The 16,129-nt window shown below is 46.0% G+C and overlaps 1 protein-coding gene and 1 long non-coding RNA gene across 3 annotated transcripts in view; one reads left to right on the top strand and one right to left on the bottom strand.

Annotated features, from left to right (window-relative positions):
• WDR17 (WD repeat domain 17) overlaps nt 1–5,642 on the bottom strand; it is a 72,403-nt gene extending 66,761 nt beyond the window's left edge. Inside the window, exon 1 of one of the 2 annotated variants that reach the window (XM_084878329.1) lies at nt 5,561–5,642. The gene's annotated coding sequence lies outside the window, so the exon portion shown is untranslated. The remainder of the gene's footprint in view (nt 1–5,560) is intronic. The other variant, XM_084878328.1, reaches the window with a different exon arrangement.
• Nucleotides 5,643–6,840: 1,198 nt separating this feature from the next.
• On the top strand, nt 6,841–15,507 carry LOC311619812. The gene is made up of 3 exons (XR_014794582.1): nt 6,841–8,235; nt 9,507–13,494; nt 15,184–15,507. It is a non-coding gene; the product is annotated as an uncharacterized lncRNA (long non-coding RNA).
• The last annotated feature ends 622 nt before the right edge of the window (nt 15,508–16,129 follow it).

Raw genomic sequence — 16,129 nt, 5'->3', positions numbered from 1 at the left:
GGGAGGCAAAACACAAAGCTATCTCGCCAGAGAGCTGAGCAGAGGGAGCAGCAGAAGCAGAGGCCTGGCCTGAAGCTCGCTGGCAGGTCTGAGAAATAGAAAGAAAAATCAGTCAGCACATACAGAATGTGTCCTCAAAGCTCACAGGCATCATGATACAGAGATGCCACATAGATCTGTTGAACCTTTATCCTCTTCAGGCAGTGTACATTTTCTTAGTAGAAATTTGTTGCCTGTATTAATAAAAATCAAAACCCTAACCACATCTTGTTGAAAATCAGTGTTTAAAATGTGAACGCACTATAGGCTCACGGCTCTGCCAATATATTTTTGTAATTGCATAACCAATATGTGCTCATTAGAAAACTCTGGAAACTGCAGAAAACGAGAAGACTTTATTTTCATTCGTCTTTAGTTAACTGGCTTGGGGTCTTTTTCCTCTGTCTGGTGTCCACGACCCTAAAGGACCACTTTCTCCCAGAGAAAGTAAAACCACCGTAATCAGGGATGCCTGAGGCTTTACATCGGCGCATCTCCAGGTGGGGCGCTCTGTCTCGTGTCAGAATTCACAGAGGAACGGGCCCAGGGCGCAGATTCCTGGATCAAACACTAAGCCAGCGGGTCAGCATTGCAGGGCCTGTCAACCTGCTTTGCAGCATCATTCCCAGAGGATTCATGTGCACAGGGAAGCGGAGAGCCACGTACTTCATCCAGAAACAGGAAAGTAATCGAGGATTTCTGCAAAGGGTAATTTCTCCCAGCTGAGAGTCAGCGCTTCAATTTCCATCACTCTGAAGTCTGAAGCGTCCCTCCCATGCGTCTGGCAGGGCACTCTATCGAGGCATTCCCAACATATGTCAGGTCCCCATGTCTTTAGAGCTTGGATTATAAAATAGGTCACGGAAAGCACAGTATTAAGCTACATTAAAACCCTGGATTAGGGAGCAAGTAGAAGAGGAGAAGGTCAGTAGTTGCACTAGTTGGAGTCTGGGCCATACAATAAACCACGTCTCCCAGTGTGAATCCCAATCTGATCTACAAATGCGGGCATCATATGCGGGACCACGAAACTGGCTTAAAGAGGTGGCAAAGCGAATGCATGCCGCCGTCCAGCTGCACAGTCACTGTCATACCTCCCCACATGGTAACCACCGGACTGAAAATTCTATGGAATTGAACGAAAGAACTGGATTTCTCTGGGTGCTCGGAGGCTTACAGGATCTCCTTGGTTGGAATGTGGAAATGCGTTTTAATTTGGCAGAAGAACGAATCCACTTTTCTTGAACAGCAGGGTTACTCACATACCTTCAGTGTGACATTCTGAACGTCAGCCAAAAATACCAGAAAGGGGTAAAATCACGTATGTTCACTCATCTAACTAAGAAGTTAGACGTAAATATTCCATTAGGAGAGACATCATCATGCAAACATGGAAATACTTGCCATAAGATATCGGATTATTTCTGTAATAAAGTGTGGCAGGAAGAAGCAGTCTCTGTCCATGGGACCGGTCCTCAGGAAGGAAGACCTGAGCATCCGCACCTTCTAACTCTCTGCTTCGGAAGTTGGATTGTATTGGTGAGATTTTTAAGTGGGCTGTGTACCTTTATGCTTATCTATCTGTGACAATCCGGGTTTCCATTTGACAGTCACTAAAACTGGCATTTTCATATTCTGGGCAAAGGATGTTAAAAATTATGTTGGCAAGTCAGTTGGGAAAAAAAAAAACAGCAAAGGAAATCAAAGGAATACAAATCTTGGAAGCTTTAAAATGAAAAGAAGCAGCCCACATAAAGTCAGTCTATCCAAACATGTCTTTAATATGTGCACCCCTACCATGATGAATGGCCTGGAATGAATCCTCAGCTTTGGGAAGTAAAAGGCTGTATCAGCAAAGGCAGGGCCAATGCCTAGATCGGATCAGATGCTACTCTACTCTGATAGACCGCCTGTCGGAAAGAATGACCTTCGCCAACATAAAATCCCCCCTAAAGATGAACTGATATAATTAATGATAGCTATTATTGAAATAATAGATGCTCCCTCCCTCCCTCCTTTCCACTCCCTCTAAAAATCAATGGAAAAATATCCTGGATTAAATAAATAAAATGTGGCATAACTTTTCATTATGACTTATTCATAATGTTCTGTCTTAAAGGACCAAACTAAATAAAATATTACCTATTTCTTATTAACCAAGACTTCAACCCTCCTGGTGAAGCTGCTTTTATTGGGAATGAAGGTTTTCCTACAGCATCTAAAACATGAGTGCTCCTTGTAATGAGACTTATTTTCTACTGTCCAATTGGAAAGGAAGATTTTTGTGTGTTTAGTATGAAATGGAATTTATTATACGTAATTGAAAGTGAGCCTACAGGGATGCTGGTACATGCTTACAGCTTAAAATGCTGACAATCTGGAAGAAAACAACAAACCTACACGTAAGAAAAATAATTTAATTGCCTCTAGTTGTCCATGACTGAGCATTCAAATCTATGAACCAAGAATTCAATGATGCTCCATGGAAAAGTATTTCTTACATCTTTTGATACTTTTCTCAAACATTACAATGATCAACTATCCCAATAATGGCAAATAACACTGACAAATTCTCTCTTGTATAATCTTGTTGCATAAGATTTATATTACTATCTGTTTCCATTATACTAGTTTATGGATTTCTTACATTAGAATATAATAGAATTGCAGAGTTTGGGGAGGTAATTAGGCCACTAAATTATACTTTGTAAGTGAATGTAAAATAATAACAAGTTATGACTGTTATCCTTATGGTTTAAAAAAAAAGTATCACTCAAGTAGCTGCTAATGTGACATCCCTTTGACAAGGGAGCCTGGGCCTACCGTTTTAGGTTGTCTTTTCTAGAAAGTCTGGCCTTTCTAGTTTTTTCTCTCCAGTTCTATTTGTCTAGTCTCTGAAATCAAGAGAAAACAACCTCAACAGTCTCCTAATGGGACAGCCTATGCTTTACCATGAAAATTGTTGCAATCTTCATGAATGATTGGATTTTCACCTTCAATATATAGAAAGGTGTAGGCCAAAGCTGATCTTTTTATAGCATTTCCCCACCATATTTTAAAACCAAGGTTACAAGTCCTTCTTAAACAGTTTAAATAACCTCAGGAAAGAGAAACGTTCTCCTTCAGGCTTTGTTTCTCTGCAGAGTAATTCGGTGTGGGGTTTCTCGTTCTCGGCAGCCATCCCTGTCTAACTTCTTGCTCACAGCAAGGTGAGCAGTCTCATCAGCGGGAAGAGAGCAATGCCCATGTGGTCATCATGGACCACGGCTGGCCTCGGAGCCTGAAAGAGCCAACCAACTCTTGGTTGAACCCATGTTTCTGATACAAAAGAAAAGAAGGAGTCGGGTAAATAAGAAATCCCTCCCAATCTCCTAATACAATTCCTGTGGATTACAATACTCTCAAGTCCCTGTCTCAAAGACACACTGGAAGCTACAGAACTCCACTTTAATATCTCAGCCTGCGCAATGGAATAGATAAACAAAATATAGAATGAGAGCTTGGCAATTGCAGAAAGTAGTAGTAACGCTTGCCTATACATCATTATCATGACTGGCTGGGTAAACTGGTTATTGGGTAATCTGGTCGACTGTTACCTTCCTCGCATCCATCCGATTTCAAATAAATACTGGGATGAAGGAAGAAAAAGCCTTCAAACTGTCTGAATTTCACATTAGCCTTCTTTACAGAGCTGAAGCAAATACAACTATGTACTTTGGAGAGTTGGTGCACACTTTATCGAGTGACAACCTAATCACCCATGTTTGACATCTGGGATCTATGAAGGTGAGGCAAGCAAAAGCAAAACGATTCCTACTCTTCTCTAAGTCACTAAAGAACTGCCGCTGACCTCCCTATGCCCAGGCCAAGGGCCACCAGATGGAGACTATGGAAAACCACCACCAAAACCTTCTCCCTGTGGTAATCTCTCTATTCGGAGCAGAGGAACTCAAAAACACTCTTCTCTAAGCTATTGATAAATTAAACCTGTGGCTTTCTAATCAGTGGAGTTATTATGTTACTAATGTGTCACCAAATTGGTATAGCAGACTTTAATTATTAAAAACAAAAAGAATAAAGAATTTTAAATTTTTTAAATAAATACTCCCCCCCCCCCCCCCAGAGATATTCACAGTTCTTTAAGTATTTCTATTGGTATCCGTACAGGGGGACATGAGATCTCTTTAAATAACCATACTCAGCTGCCTGTTTTATACAGAGTAATTAAATACATTATTTTCTTTTCCCTCCATGTGTGCTTTTGGAAATCGGTATTGGTTTATTCCAGTTTAGAAAAATCTCCCAGGAACTAGTAACGCAAGGACAGTAAAGTAGCATCGTAACAGCAGTCTCCAAGCAATTCACCAAAGCATGGTCCCCAGAATGCTGTGGAGTCCACAGTCACCCAATGACCGCATTTAACTTCAGATCACAGAGCCAGCAAGACTGGCAGACCACTGGACTCCCTCAGGGCAGAGACAGCCAAGCCACTCTCCTGCCCCCAGACCCAGGGGCGGGAACTAAGCAGGAGAGGAAGCTTTCCCAGGGCTGTGAGCCCCAGCCCCAGCACCAGTGCCCTCCCCTCCAGCCCCAGCACCAGTGCCCGCCCCTCCAGCCAACCTCCAGCCCCACCCTCAGTGCAGCCCCTCCAGCCAACCTCGAGGCCCGGCTGGGGTCTGGGACAGGCCCAGGGCCATCATCATCACTCCCCGTGGGCAGACTTTCCCCTGGAGATTTACAAGCAGGAATAATGAGCCAGGGAGGCCTGCAGAGAGCTGCAGAAACCCCCAAAGAATTTACTCTGTGGAGAGACAAAGCCTCAGGGAAACCTTTTACTTTAAAATATTCAACAAGGACCCGTAACCTGGGCGACGGAGATGGGCAGAGAAATGAGATTCAGAAATGTAGTGTTTCTCTTAAACCCTTGTTCAAGACTCCCATGAGTAAATCTATCTATATGGGAGTTATAAAAACAAGGGTGCTTTATTTTTGACACATGACCAAAGTAATCATTAAAGGTCATTCCAATCTATTGCTTTTAATTGCTATGGGGGGGGGGGGGGAAAGTCGGCTTCAATTTTGCTCAGTATTTGCATGCAAAAGTCTGATTCTTTTCAGGGGCAGGACCTGTTGTACTGTCATGAAATTCAAGGTATCCGATGCCCTCACATTTCTCAGTCTTCCCGGATGTCTCCTCTTTCCCTGACGCTGTCTGGGTACCACCTGAAGATCCAGCCTCATCGGAGGGGAGGTCATCGGGGCCTCCCCCCGGACCCCACCCACACCCAGAAAGCACGGCATCCCCGCCTCTGAGGGCTGAGATCCGGAATGCGGGGCTCCGGCGGCGCGGGCGCTGACCAGGTGGGTGCGAGGCTGGGATGCGGACGCCGCGGTGTGCGCAGCCCGGGAGCGCGCGGAGCCCGGTCTGCGCCCTGGAGGGCCCGCAGGACCCATCGCCTGCGCGACGCCACAGGGTCCGGGATGGCCATCCCCGCCCGGCGCCCGGCCCGCGGCTCCTTACCTGCGGGAGGAAGCGCCGCCGCCGCACACTCAGCCCCGGCCAGAGTGGGCGCAGCCGGCCAGCTCCCGGAGCCCGGCCCCGCCCCGCCCGCCGGGCCCCGCCCCGCCCGCCAGGCCCCGCCCTCCCGCCCGCGCCCCGCCTGACTAGGCCCCGCCCCACCTCGCCAGGCCCCGCCCATGCCTCCTGCGCCCCGCCCCTCCCCGCCCGCGCCCAACCGGACTAGGCCCCGCCCCACATTGCCAGGCCCCGCCCACCCTCCTGCGCCCCGCCCTCTCCGCCAGCGCTCGGAGGGTTCCAGGGGCAGGAGGGCGGGCTCCACCAGCCAACCGCGGCCCTGAAGCGCTCCTGGTCCCGCCCGAGGACCACGTGACGGCTTTCCTGGCCTCTGATTGGTGGATAGGCGGAAGTGGCTCTGTGATACCAAAGGCTCTGGAGGTGGTTACCTAGCAACGGGCAGTCCGCGCGCGCGGGAAGACGAGGGACCGGGCTCCGCGAGGCGTCGGCCGTTGGTGGTGAGGTGACCGCGGGAATCAGGGAGCCGCCCGAGCGCGTCCCGCGGGCCGTGTGAGCGGGTGGAGTCCGCGGGCCGCGGTCGGCGGGCCCTCCGGGGGGCCGCGGAGGGAGGCCGCCTCCCTCAGAAGCCGCCGCCCGGCCTCAGGCCCGGCCTGCACTCCCTGTGGCCTCAGGGCTCAGGCCGCGCCCAGGGAGACGCCGCCGGGTGACTGCTTTGTCTGTCGCGGGAGCCGTGGGAGTTCGTTAGTCCTCGGCCCCCGGGCCTGCGGCGCTGCCCTGTGCCCGGGGCCCTGGCTGAAGGGAAACACTCGGCGCTGACATTTCTGTCTTCGTCTTCCGGCCTCCGAAACGCCTTCGCTTCCCGGGGCCCGTGGCACACGCACGGGAGAGACCAAGCCTTCGTGGACTGGCGCAGAGTGTATTTCATTCCGTTTATCCGGCGTAAAGCTGAACACAGTCCCGGTTTCCCAAAACGCCGCGGGGCGCGGGACAAATGGTTCAAAAGCGGGACACCTGGCCGGTCGCCTTAGGTTCCAGACCCTGACTGGCCTGTCCTGACCAGGGAAACCCCCTGGACCGAGCTCCTGCCCGCCTCAGCCGTGGGGTCCTGCCTAACGCGTTCCCCGCGGGCTGTTTCCTCCCCGGCGCTTACTTCATTCTGCGAACCAAACCTGACGGGAGCTTTGCCTCTCCGCACAGCCCGCCAGCTCCTACAGCCGCCGCCTACGTCTGACCAGGTGCCCGGTGAGGGGCAGTCTTCCAAGAAGGTGGACGTATGGATGGACGAATGGATGGGTGGATAAAGCAATAAAGTAGCCCATCCCCTAGACGCCAGACTCTAGAAAAGATACAAAAGGCAACAACTTAGTATAATTCAATGTGCTCAGTTCTACAGCAGGTTATATAAACCTTCTGTGAGATGATTTCATGTGAAGGAGGGAGAGTTTTTTTCTTCCAGTGTATTCAGAGAAACGTTCAATATGAGTGCTATTTGAACAGGAACTAAAACACACACACACATACACACACACACACACACAAAAAAAAACAGATTTTACCTGCTGGAAAAGGAAACAGGACTTCCTCTGCAGCAGGACCAGCGTGGCCAAGAGCACCGCGCGGGGAAGTGCTTGCTAGATCTGCCTGATTTTGACTCGTTTGCTTTCTCTGAGGAGGTGAGGATGGGGACCTAAAGATGTGAGGAGGAGAGAAGAATTTAAAAAAATATATATTGCAATAGCCAACGAAAACCAGACTGCGAAGGACACTGACTCTCTATTCAGATTATACTCTGACCTCTGAACCCAGGGCTTTTTCTTGAGGAGAGAGGCCTTGGAGATGTTAGAGGACATCAGGCTGCAGAGCAGGAAAGAAGCACGGTTGATGAGGAGAAAAGTGCAGTCGTTTGTGGAAAAGATGCTGATGCAGACAGTGAAAGGGGGCATGATGAAGAGGGAAGATCACAACAAGTGTTTCTGGGAAAATAGACTCTCCTTTCCTTCTCTGACTGATTCTGTTGGGCACCATGCTGACAGTTGATAAGATACTAGGACGTGAAAAGAAAACACTGGGCAAAGACCAGCCTAGCTCGGCCCATCGATTGGATAGAAAAGTCTTGTATGTCCACTTGGTTCATAATGGCTCTAGCTCTTCAGTTAGGAATCATACATCAAGGGGAACATTAGAATTACCTGTGTATGCATTCAGCAGCTGAAGATGGAGGTCTGAGCCTGGAGTGTTATACATTTGTCAGGTCACGCAGAGCTGACACAGTCATCCCAGACGCCCAATCAGCACCCTCCCCCTTGACTCCGATTGCCCTCATTGGTTTTGAAAGGGAGAGTCAAACAATAGCAGAAGTAGTTAGATTTGAACCCCAGAGAGAAACGCTCTAACCTAATTTCAGAGAAAAAGATCTCTAATTCTTATTCTTACATTCAAGGAACATGGAGTGTGTACTCTCATCTTACAACGAAAAAAATGGTCCGTCACTCAGGCTAAGAGTTTCGGGCAATCATTCGTCCTCACACAGTACAGCGAGTTCTTTATGATGAGACTGAAAAGCAGAGAGGGGAGGGGGATGAAGTGACTCTAGTCCTTCCAGGCCAGGCGAGATCTCTGAGAGCAGTGGCTTGGAAAAGGTGTTCGTTGCTATTCATGTGGTGAGTTCCTTTTCAGTGACTATTCTATAAAAGAAGAACTCCCTACATTTTAGAAAAATTTAGCTAAAGGGGTTTTCGATTCACCTAAATGAAAAGCCCTCTCACACTCTCTTTTTGTTCTTGTTAATCCTCACCCGAGGATATTTTTCCATTGATTGGTGGAGGCTCTGTCCATGCACCAGACCAGCTAGGGCCCCCTCACACTATTTTAATGTAAAAATGGAAAGAGAACAAAACAAGCATGTCAAAAAAACTCCCCAAAAACCTGGACACACTGAGGCGCAGTAAATACATAGAGAACTAAATATTTTAAGACTTTCTGTATGTGAAAGAACTTTTAAAACTTGGAATAGTTTTAAAAATATAATCTACCTTTACAATAATATATATATATATATATATATATATATATACACACTATATATATATACTAGAGGCCCGTTGCATGATATTCGTGCAAAAATAGGCCCCTGGCTTCACTACCAGCCGCCAGAGAGTCAGCACATTCTGCTCTAGCAAGCCCTCACTTCCATCTGGAGCACCACTACAGTAGTTCCCTCCGCCACCCCTTTCCCCTCACAGCAGGCTTCACACTACTCTGCCTGCATATGCAAATTAACCTTCATGTTGTTGGTTTGATTTGCATACTCACTCTGATTGGCTGTGGGTATAGCGAAGGTACAGTCAATTAGCATTTTTCTCTTTTACTAGTGTGTGTATATATATATATATATATATATATATATATATATATATATATATATCTGCATGCATTGAAAAAATAATGTTAACATTTTGGTTGTTATGAAATAGATTACTTATCTAACATTACTCTTTGGACTTCTTGGTGTACCAAAGGGGCTTAAAATCAGTTAATAATTGCATAAAATTTGAGATTTTTATTGCCAGGATAATATTGATTGAATTCTTTAAAACATTTTGAGTTATAAAGTATTTAAACAGGAAAATACAGAGACTAGCACAATAAATATATATGTTTAATACATTTACCTTCTGCCATATTTGTATCTTTTAAAAAAAATAACACTTTGTAGATAAAGTAAAATAGTCCTTTTTTTCTCTTGTCATGACCTCATTTCACTGAAATGTAACTGATCTAATAGATAAACCTATATATTTTAAATGTGCTTATTCTCTGTCACTATTTAAACATTTCATACATATTGGTGTGTGCAGGCATTTTACTTTGATTGATATGGGTCTCGCTGTAGAAGCAAACAGATGACCACAGTTTGTTCATTTACCTGTAGGTGATGCTTAAGTTGTGCAAACCTTTGCCTCCTGTGAAATGCACTCAATCTCCTTGTCTGTGCACTTGTCTGTGGGTTTCTCAGACCACAAGGTGAGGTCGCTGGGTCATGATCACGTGTGTGCATGTTCACGTATAAAATATACATGCAGGTTCATGCATAGCATGCATGTGTATGTTCATGTATAATGTATACATATATCTTCACGTGTAAATGTACACGTGTGTTCATGTATATAGTGTACACATGTTCCTGTATACCGTGCACATTCAGATACAACATGCATGTGCACATCTGGGTATAACACACATGTGCATGTTCATGTGTGGCATGTGTGTATGTTTCAGTATAATGTGTACACACGTGTTCCTGTATAACATGTACACACATTTATGTATATCATGCACGTGCGTGTTCAGGTATAAATGTATGTGTATGTTCAGGTATAACCTGTAGGTGCATGTTCAGATATAACACATATTGCCCAGTTCCTCTCTATTTGCCCTCTAGCCAGCAGCCTATAAGTGTCTCGCTGCCCCATATCCTCACTGACATCATATTTTCTCACTTTTTCCAACAGACGAGTGAAACAACATCTTCTTATCACTTAAAGATATATTTCCTGCATATGTTGAAATGGAACATTCTTTGTGTTTCTAAATGAACAGACAGTTCAATTCCTTTGCGTATTTTTCTGTGTTTCACTTTTCCTTATAGATTTATTGCTCCTAAATACTCAGCGTGTTCATCTTTGTTGGCCATACCCATTGCTAGCACTTCTCTGAAGCTCCAGTTCTGAAAGATTCTCAATCATTATTCCTTTGAGTGTCTGTTCGGTTTTTAACTTCCACAGCTTCAAGGGAACCTGCATTTGAGCTGGGAAATCCACCTCTTGCGTTTTCATCACTTTCCTGTCAGTGTTTTAACTGCCTTGTCCCTCTGTCTGAACTCGGGATGTAACACTCAGTCCTGGATTTCAGTTTAGGAATGATTTCCTTCAAGTCGCTTCTAAGAGGTGGACCTGACCCTGTCCAGGCTCCCAGGACTCAGGGAGGGTTTCCGCTGGAGCCACTCTTTTCTGCTCCAGCCCGTTTTGGCATGAAACGCAGCAGCTATGCGTTCAGTCCCAACTCATTGGTCCAGCTCTCAAACGTGCTTATCCAAATATCGAGTGAGGCTAACCACTTTACAATCCAATTTCCCAAAGCCATGTTATCCACCCCCTAATGTGGACCTACTGGTATTAGGGGGAACATGAGTTTTTTTGTTTGTTTGTTTGTTTGTGAGTGTGTGTGTGTGTTTTTCTTGGACAATGCTGCAAAACTTTATTGAGAGAACTTTAACAGTGTAGTATCCAACATAAGAATAATCTGTGTGTCTTCAGATCATCTTCCTTTAAACGGGTGGTTTCTCTTCTCCTGCTTCTGGCATTCCAGTTGGCTCTGGATTTGCACGAGCTTACCCGATGGCTTCCAGATTATCTCCACATCACCACCTAGTCACTGGTTTCACCAGTTCTTGGTTATCAGTTTCCAGGTCGGTTCCTTGAACCTCAGGTGCTCCTGCATCTGCTTTCTCTTCCTCAGGTGTAACATCCTGACTCTCAGTGGGTGACCCCTCTTGTTTAGGTTTTTCATCACTGTGCTGGCTGCTGGTCAACCACGGGTCCAACTGGCTGCTCAGACTCTTCATCTTCTACTAGTATGGTACTCCATTCGGCTCTAGATGTTAAATGCCGACTCATATTTCTCACAGTTGAATGTAAACCATTTTTGAAAGAATCCAAATGGAAGGAAGGTGGCCTCCTGTTGTGCAGTTCTCCTCAACAAACTGGGACAGCAAAGTGCATGCCCAGCAACCAACTTGGGTGAAAGGCACAGGCGCGGAAGTGGCCTTGTCTGGAAATGAGCAGACTGAACTATGTGTGGGAACATGCTTTTGGTGTGTTCACATGAAATTGACATATGAATTCGGAGGGCTCTTCTTCTCAAACCACATCAAGGGCCCTCCGACGGTTTGGTGACAAGCCCACCTGCATCCCGTGTGTCTGTGACAGTTCTCTCTGCTCCAGGAGGAATGCCTGGCCTCTGGCAGCACGTCCCCTTTCACAAATGGAACCTCAGACTGATGCACCTTCTATGTTCTCTCCCTCCCCTAGCCCCTCAACATCTCTTTTCCGTTCAGTTTATTTCCCACGTGGTAACAACATGGTGTGATCACTCGGAAAACCACTGAGGCCAACTTGTGCTGGCTTGAAAGAGATGATGTATTTTTCAGGATTTTTTGCAGCCTGAAAATACAGCTACTGTGAAATGATATGAGCTTAAAGTTAAATCAATTTAATTAAAAACAGAGTAATAAATGCTCAAAACTCAAAACTAATTATTTCTTAGGATTTAAATGTTGTCTATGCCATTGGCGTTATTGAGTTTTCTTATGTCTACTTACATCTGTGTCTGTGTGGTGGAAATACTACGTAATAGCGTGTATTTCTTCCCAACGTGTCATTGAGTGGTATCACGTTGGTGGCTTGAAATTGCCCACAGAGGGTATATTTACACCCTCGAAATCAGCAGATGCTACAGATCGGGGCATGATCTATGGTTTTGTTAACTGTAGACCTACATTGTCTGATACAGTAGCAACAAGCAACTAGCTTCCAAGAGGTGGACCTGACCCTGTCCAGGCTCCCAGGGCACAGGGACAGTTTCCGCTGGAGCCACTCTCCTCTGCTCCCGCCGTTTCAGCCTGAAACGCAGCAGCTATGTGTTCAGTCCCAACTCATTGGATCCAGCTCTCAAACGTGCTTATCCAAATATCGAGTGAGGCTAGCCACTTTACAGTCCAACTTCCCAAAGCCTTGTTACCCACCCCATACAGTGGACCTGCTGGTATTTGGGGGAACATGTCTTTTTTTTCTGTGTGTGTGTGTGTTTGTGTGTGTGCTTTTTTTGTTGTTTTTTTTTTTTCCCCCATGGATAATGCTGCAAAACTTTATTGAGAGAACTTTAACAGTGTAGTATCCAACATAAGAATAATCTGTGTGTCTTCAGATCATCTTCCTTTAAACGGGTGGTTTCTCTTCTGCTTCCTGCATTCCAGTGGGCTCTGGATCTGCACAGCTTACCTCATGCCTTCGGGATTATCCCCACATCACCACCTAGTCACTGGTTTCACCAGTTCTTGGTTATCAGTTTCCAGGTCAGTTCCTTGAACCACAGGTGCTCCTGCATCTGCTTTCTCTTCCTCAGGTGTAACATCCTGACTCTCAGTGGGTGACCCCTCTTGTTTAGGTTTTTCATCACTGTGCTGGCTGCTGGTCAACCACGGGTCCAACTGGCTGCTCAGACTCTTCATCTTCTACTAATATGGTACTCCATTCGGCTCTAGATGTTAAATGCCGACTCATATTTCACACAGTTGAATGTAAACCATTTTTGAAAGAATCAAAATGGAAGGAACTTGGCCTCCTGTTGTGCAGTTCTCCTCAGCGAACTGGGACAGCAAAGTGCATGCCCAGCAACCAACTTGGGTGAAAGGCACAGGCGCGGAAGTGGCCTTGTCTGGAAATGAGCAGACTGAACTGTGTGTGGGAACATGCTTTTGGCGTGTTCACATTGAATTGACATATGAATTCAGCCTGAAAATACAGCTACTGTGAAATGATATGAGCTTAAAATTAAATCGATTTCAATAAAAACAGAGTAATAAATGCTCAAAACTCAAAACTAATTGTTTCTTAGGATTTAAATGTTGTCTATGCTGTTGGGGTTATTGATGCTTCTTATGTCTACTTACATCTATGTCTGTGTGGTGGAAATACTACGTAATAGCGTGTATTTCTTCCCAACGTGTCATTGAGTGGTATCACGTTGGTGGCTTGAAATTGCCCACAGAGGGTATATTTGCACCCTCAAAATCAGCAGATGCTACAGATCGGGGCATGATCCATGGTTTTGTTAACTGTAGACCTACATTGTCTGATACAGTAGCAACTAACAACTAGCGTCCAAGAGGTGGACCTGGCCCTGTCCAGGCTCTCAGGGCTCAGGGAGGATTTCTGCTGGAGCCACTCTCCTCTGCTCTGGCCGTTTCAGCCTGAAACGCAGCAGCTATGTGTTCAGTCCCAACTCATTGGATCCAGCTCTCAAACGTGCTTATCCAAATATCGAGTGATGCTAGCCACTTTACAATCCAATTTCCCAAAGCCATGTTATCCACCCCATAATTTAGACCTACTGGTATTTGGGGGAACATGAGTGGTGTGTGTGTGTGTGTGTGTGTGTGTGTGTGTGTGCGCGCGCGCGCGCGCGTGCTTTTTTTTGTTCTGGTTTTTTTTTCTTGGATAATGCTGCAAAACTTTATTGAGAGAACTTTAACAGTGTAGTATCCAACATAAGGATAATCTGTGTGTCTTCAGATCATCTTCCTTTAAACGGGTGGTTTCTCTTCTCTTGCTTCCAGCATTCCAGTTGGCTCTGGATCTGCACAGCTTACCCGATGCCTTTGGGATGATCCCCACATCCGCCCCTAGTCACTGGTTTCACCAGTTCTTGGTTATCAGTTTCCAGGTCAGTTCCTTGAACCTCAGGTGCTCCTGCATCTGCTTTCTCTTCCTCAGGTGTAACATCCTGACTCTCAGTGGGTGACCCCTCTTGTTTAGGTTTTTCATCACTGTGCTGGCCGCTGGTCAACCACGGGTCCAACTGGCTGCTCAGACTCTTCATCTTCTACTAGTATGGTACTCCATTCGGCTCTAGATGTTAAATGCCGACTCATATTTCTCACAGTTGAATGTAAACCATTTTGAAAGAATCAAAATGGAAGGAAGGTGGCCTCCTGTTGTGCAGTTCTCCTCAGCGAACTGGGACAGCAAAGTGCATGCCCAGCAACCAACTTGGGTGAAAGGCACAGGCGCAGAAGTGGCCTTGTCTGGAAATGAGCAGACTGAACTATGTGTGGGCACATGCTTTTGGTGTGTTCACATGAAATTGACATATGAATTTGGAGGGCTCTTCTTCTCAAACCACATCAAGGGCCCTCCGACGGTTTGGTTGTGACAAGCCCACCTGTGTCCCGTGTGTCTGTGACAGTTCTCTCTGCTCCAGGAGGAATGCCTGGCCTCTGGCAGCATGTCCCCTTTCACAAATGGAACCTCAGACTGATGCACCTTCTATGTTCTCTCCCTCCCCTAGCCCCTCAACATCCCTTTTCCGTTCAGTTTATTTCCCACGTGGTAACAACATGGTGTGATCACTCGGAAAACCACTGAGGCCAACGTGCTGGCTTGAAAGAGATGATGTATTTTTCAGGATTTTTTGTAGCCTGAGAATACAGCTACTGTGAAATGATATGAGCTTAAAAGTAAATCGATTTAATTAAAAACAGCGTAATAAATGCTCAAAACTCAAAACTAATTGTTCCTTAGGATTCAAATGTTGTCTTTGCTGTTGGAGTTATTGATGTTTCTTATGTCTACTTACATCTGTGTCTGTGTGGTGGAAATACTACGTAATAGCGTGTATTTCTTCCCAACGTGTCATTGAGTGGTATCACGTTGGTGGCTTGAAATTGCCCACAGAGAGTATATTTGCACCCTAGAGATCAGCAGATGCTACAGATGGGGGCAGGATCCATGGTTTTGTTAACTGTAGACCTACATTGTCTGATACAGTAGCAACAAGCAACTAGCTTCCAAGAGGTGGACCTGGCCCTGTCCAGGCTCCCAGGGCACAGGGACAGTTTCCGCTGGAGCCACTCTCCTCTGCTCCCGCCGTTTCAGCCTGAAACGCAGCAGCTATGTGTTCAGTCCCAACTCATTGGATCCAGCTCTCAAACGTGCTTATCCAAATATCGAGTGAGGCTAGCCACTTTACAATCCAATTTCCCAAAGCCATGTTACCCACCCCTAATGTGGACCTGCTGGTATTTGGGGGAACATGGGTGTTGTTTTTATTTTGTTTGTTTGTTTTTTGTTTTTTGTTTGTGTTTTTTTTTTGTGTGTGTGTTGTGTGTGTGTGTGTGTGTGTGTGTGCTTTTTTTTTTTTTTTTTTTTCTTAGATAATGCTGCAAAACTTTATTGTGAGAACTTTAACAGTGTAGTATCCAACATAAGGATAATTTGTGTGTCTTCAGATCATCTTCCTTTAAACGGGTGGTTTCTCTTCTCCTGCTTCTGGCATTCCAGTGGGCTCTGGATCTGCACAGCTTACCCGATGCCTTCGGGATTATTCCCACATCCGCCCCTAGTCACTGGTTTCACCAGTTCTTGGTTATCAGTTTCCAGGTCAGTTCCTTGAACCTCAGGTGCTCCTGCATCTGCTTTCTCTTCCTCAGGTGTAACATCCTGACTCTCAGTGGGTGACCCCTCTTGTTTAGGTTTTTCATCACTGTGCTGGCCGCTGGTCAACCACGGGTCCAACTGGCTGCTCAGACTCTTCATCTTCTACTAGTATGGTACTCCATTCGGCTCTAGATGTTAAATGCCGACTCATATTTCTCACAGTTGAATGTAAACCATTTTGAAAGAATCAAAATGGAAGGAAGGTGGCCTCCTGTTGTGCAGTTCTCCTCAGCGAACTGGGACAGCAAAGTGCATGCCCAGCAACCAACTTGGGTGAAAG

The sequence above is a fragment of the Pipistrellus hanaki genome (genome assembly GCF_964339955.1).
Source record: "Pipistrellus hanaki genome assembly, chromosome: 3".
Classification (NCBI taxonomy): Eukaryota; Metazoa; Chordata; class Mammalia; order Chiroptera; family Vespertilionidae; genus Pipistrellus; species Pipistrellus hanaki.
Note: the sequence above shows the minus strand (reverse complement) of the source record. Positions and strands in the feature narration are given on the sequence as shown.